Source organism: Helianthus annuus, chromosome 14 (assembly GCF_002127325.2).
Source record: "Helianthus annuus cultivar XRQ/B chromosome 14, HanXRQr2.0-SUNRISE, whole genome shotgun sequence".
In the NCBI taxonomy this organism is placed as follows: domain Eukaryota; kingdom Viridiplantae; phylum Streptophyta; class Magnoliopsida; order Asterales; family Asteraceae; genus Helianthus; species Helianthus annuus.
This window is the reverse complement of record NC_035446.2, coordinates 115,490,759-115,495,793: the sequence shown is the minus strand read 5'-3', so window position 1 is coordinate 115,495,793 and position 5,035 is coordinate 115,490,759. Positions and strand designations below refer to the sequence as shown.

The 5,035-nt window shown below is 33.8% G+C and overlaps 1 long non-coding RNA gene across 3 annotated transcripts; it reads left to right on the top strand.

Annotated features, from left to right (window-relative positions):
- Positions 1–516: 516 nt before the first annotated feature.
- Positions 517–3,391, top strand: LOC110909147. 3 transcript variants are annotated; one of them, XR_002575184.1, is made up of 7 exons: positions 517–931; positions 1,236–1,278; positions 1,347–1,418; positions 1,562–1,591; positions 1,722–1,798; positions 2,414–2,728; positions 3,129–3,391. It is a non-coding gene; the product is annotated as an uncharacterized LOC110909147 (long non-coding RNA). The 3 variants fall into 3 exon arrangements; XR_002575182.2 differs by having other exon boundaries at positions 518–931; positions 1,215–1,278; XR_004878704.1 differs by having other exon boundaries at positions 518–1,278.
- Positions 3,392–5,035: the final 1,644 nt, after the last annotated feature.

Here is a 5,035-nt window from a genome sequence, read left to right as displayed (position 1 = left end):
ATATAAAATTATATTTATTCAACCCGTACAATATGGTTCTTATAGATATAACTTTTTATTATTTAATATATAAAATTATATTTCTTCAACTCGTGCAATAAAAGAGGTTGTTAAAGATATATTGTTTTATTATTTAGTATATAATATTCATTTATTCGACCCGTGCAATACACGGGGTTATAACCTAGTTAATTTACTATAGTAAAAATTAATAATACATAATCAGTTAATATTATACGACATTCTAAAATCTAACATGTAACGCTTAGGAAAATATACTAGATAACGTAATACATTCTTTACACCTTAATATATCACATATAATTATAGTCTTATTTCTAACACCTTAATATCTATAATACTATAAAAAGGAGAAGTGATGTACACAATTGTAATTTTACCACAAGTATAAATTTTGAAGCATGATGTACAATAGTATACAAGCCATTTTAGATGGGGTTTCATCAAAATTTTAAGACACTTCAGGGTTAGTATAGGGATTTCACCAATGCAAATTCATTATAGCCTGTAAATTGAAGACGTCCCTTCGTTTCCACTCCCATCCCCTGCCTATACCATACAAATCCCCATTATCGATCTAGGGTTTCCTACCTTAATCAATTATCCTCTTCCTTTTGGGGTTTAGCGATTATTTATACTTCAGAATCTTATTCTTCTTATTTCACGTGGAATTCTAAAAGAAATGTAAATGAATCGTTAAGGGTTTTGCATTTTCCGGCGACGACGGGTACAGATTCATCAACGGGTACAGAGTCATCAAGAACAGGAACTGGGAGTGATAATGCCATTAGTCTCCGGCGACGGTAAGGGTTTTTCATTTTCCGGCGATGACGGGTACAGAGTCATCAACGGGTACAGAGTCATGAAGAACAGGAATTGAGAGTGATAATATCATTAGTCGTCGGCGATGGTAAGGGTTTTTCATTTTCCGGTCATAATTAATTGTGCCATTATTAAGATTTATCTGATTTTCGTTGTTCACTTGCAGTATTCAATCAGTTGTTTTAGAAATTAGGGCAAGCTATCATCAATCTCTTTGTTACCAAAATCTCACCGCTATCTCCTATTCTTTTCGTTTGATTTGATATTTCAATCTTATAAATATGCTATTAGTTTTGTTTCTATCAATTACTGGTTATTTGTTCTCATTCAACTGGTTATTTGTTTTAAATGAATTACTGATAATGTATCAGCTCTCATATTCATGCCTACAGTAAGAATCGCGAGTCGGCTGCAAGGTCTAGAGAACGCAAACAGGTAATTAATTCTCTCTTGTTCTAAATAGGGTGTCAAGTTTTTATGATTCTTATGGGGTGGTTGTTCAGGCATACCAAGCTGAATTGGAATCTTTAGCAGTGAAATTGGAAGAAGAGAACGAGACATTAATGAAAGTAAAGGTAACACTTTTGCATATATATCTTGAATTGTGTTTTTTTTCTTTTCATATTAAAGTAGTGTTAATTAATTTGAAAAATTGTTCCTTCTAAGTCGTTACTTTAAAAGTTATTACTAGCTTACTCGTGTTAATTTTCTTTTTTAGACGGAGCAGGCTAGAAAAAGGTATCAGCAGGTATGTAATTAATTTTACTCCCTTTACGCATTAGAAAGCCTTAGTATTGAATTATATTCTGCTTCTATTTACGTTTTATATGAGATTACTTATTATTAATTCCAATGAAGTATATTTTTATTCATTTCAGGATTGGAGGTCAATACTTCTTCCACACAAGAAGAGACTGTTTGGGTTGAGGGTTCTACATTGATTTTTGCAACCATGGTAATCTAATTTGTTTTTGTTTGATTTTTTTAAAGTATATATGTGAGTTGTTTTTTGGAATATTGGGTTTGGTAATTGGTTGATGTATGTTTGAGCCTTCGGTAAATATGATTTGGTTATGTATGTATTTTTACTGGTCATACTACATCTTTAGCTGTACAGAGTGTAAGTAATGAATTGACATTTCTTAATAAGCCCGACGTGCGCGACGAGAGCTTCATGCACGCGACGTGTTACTCTATGTACAACCAAAAGCTGCATTACTCTTATCTCTGTCTTTTACATATTAGCCTTTTAATCAAGCAAACCATTTAATATTTGTTCATTCTTTTACTTATTTTACAGTTCAGCCTCATTCAGACCTTATATTGTGCGCGTGTTTTCAAAACCAAGCTCGAGCTCGTTTAAGCTTGGCTCGTTCGAGCTTTTTTTCAAGTCGAGCTCGAGTAGCTCGCGAGTAGCTCTGCTCGTTTGCACCCTTGGTTGAAAGACTTAAAAACCCAAATATTTGTACTTGGTTGTGCCCAAAGAAGGCATCCACCATTCCTATAAAGCTCCATGTTCATGCTTATTTGCATGTTTTCTGAGTGTTGTTTTATTTTCTTTGATTTTTAGTTTATATTGTAACGCGTGGAAAAGCCAGCAGCGTTCAAAAGAAAGACAACGCATCCTCCATTGCACCAGTAGAAAAAAGGGTAGTTGATCATAAAGATAAAGATAGAAAAAAAAGACGTCCCTCATCCACGAATGCAGTTTGATGATGCAACTCGTGTAGAGAAAGCTAAAAAACGTGCAGTTGTAAAACAAACTGAGGTCAGAAACCGCGTCGAGCTTTTTAGGCATCTCCCTCAATATGAACATAAAACAAAGCTTCCTCATCTTGAAATGAACTTTTACGGCCTCAATTTTGTTCACCCTGCTGTTTACAAGGTACTTTGCTATTTACATTTGCAGTTTTATTTAGGGGTGTAAACAAGCCGAGCCGTCCTACTACCCTAATAGCGACACTAGACCTATACGCTACTTATAGCTATATTTAATTGCTATTTATGTTGAAAAAAAATAAAAAAATTAAGTGTCGCTATTCTCGGTATCCATCGCTACTACCCTAATAGCGACACTAGACCTATATGCTACGTAGCACGCTATAGCGATCGCTACTATCGCTATTGACAACTTTGACTTGAACAAAGAATATTGTGGCGATTTGATCGATTAGTGAACTAAAAAAATCAATAAACACTTCTAGCTAGCATATGCAGGAAAGAATATTTATGATTTTAAGAAATAGAATCATCAAGTCGTTGCTTCTTTGGTTGAGGTTCTGCAGGCATTCCTTGAGGCATAGGTGGTGGAGGCACAATGGGAATGCCATTTTCGTCCTGGTTATAGCATTTAGTCAAATTGACCCGATTTGGTCAACATCAACTGTTCAAGATTTTTAGCCTTTCACTAAACATATTTTTCTTATTTTCATCCTGTTTTATCCATTTGGCCGATATTGGATCAAGAAATTGATGGTTATAACATTTAATCAAATTGACCCGATTTGGTCAACATCATTTGTTCAAGATTTTTAGCCTTTCACTAACATATTTTTCTTATTTTTGTTTTGATGATATATAAGTTACTCCACAATTGCCTGGGCAGTAATGACAGCACATTACAAAAGTTATGATATGGTAAAGATGCCAAAGTTATTTGTTTGCATAGGCGGATAATGAGAACCACACCTAATATATTATAAATTTATATTGTTTTAAGGTTTGAATTATATTCCCGTCTCGTATTATCGCCTCCGCAGCAACGCGCGGGTTTCCCACTAGTATTACATATACTCAGAATCTTATTTCTAAGCCAATATTATTAAGTTAAAAAAATTACGTAATAGTTGATTAACATCAAAATTAGAATTTTAAATAACTTTAAAAATATATTGTGTTTAGTCTCTACAGAATAATATTATTGGTAAGTTAATAAAATATTATTAGAATACAGATAATGATAAGAATAAATAATATCAATTTATAGTGTATTAAATTTAAAAAATTTATCAATAAAAGGATTATGAGGATTGAAGAAGAGAATGCCATATGGCATTATTTGTAGTCTTTTATTATAAGTTAAATATATTAAAAAGAGTTAAATGCCATTTTAGTCCCTGTGATTTGGGCCATTTTGCCGGTTTAGTCCAAAGTTTTCATTTTCCACCCGTGGGTCTAAAAAGGTTTCACTGTTGCCATTTTAGTCCACTAGGTTAACTTCATCCATTATTTCTGTTAACGAGAAGGGCAATTCGGTCATTTTATATGGCCGAATTGCCATTCTAATTAACATAATTACATATAAAATGGCTGAATTACCCTTCTCGTTAACAAAAAAACATGGATGAAGTTAATTAAATGGACTAAAATGGCAACAGTGAAACCTTTTTGAACCCACAGGCAAAAATAAAACCTTTGACCTAAACTGTCAAAATGGCTCAAACCACAGGGACTAAAATGGCATTTAACTCTATTAAAAATCAACTAAGATGAAAAATCAACTAAGGTGTGCGTATTTTGTTGGACGCGTTTCGATATAACTTTTATTTAAAATCATGTCGGGGTTAGATCTAATATACTTTTAGAATGAAACACATGTTATTTATAATAAACTATATTTTTCGGTATCATAACCCCGTGTCGTATCGGTACTGTGACGAACCTAAATGATTCCGACTAACATGGGTAACAGTATCGGAATTATTGAAAGTGGTACCGATATTTTTTATGGGTTTTTCATCAATGACAAACACGTATCGATATCTTTTTTGACAATCGGTGTAAAACACATGTTTATAAGTTTTTGGGTATATCATGATTTTATTAATTAGGTTTTCTCTTTAGGTCTCTATAACAAGTATTGGTAACAATGGGCGGACCTAGCTTTTGGCTAGGGTGGGCGGCCACACCCATTGGAAAAAAAAATTAGTGTATATTTTAGGCAAAAAACCGACCGCACCTCTTGAAAATATGGTTGAACACCTCATCCACACCTCCTAACAAAAAATTTCTGGGTCCGCCACTGTTGATCAGTGTTTTAAAAATCGGTAAATACCGGCCGGTTATACCGGTATTACCGTTTTCAGATGTAAATCCGGTACGAAACACGCCGGTAAATAAGTAAAACGGCATAAGGTTTGTACCGGCGGTAAAATCCGGTATACCGGTTTGAAACGTAATACCGGTATGGGCC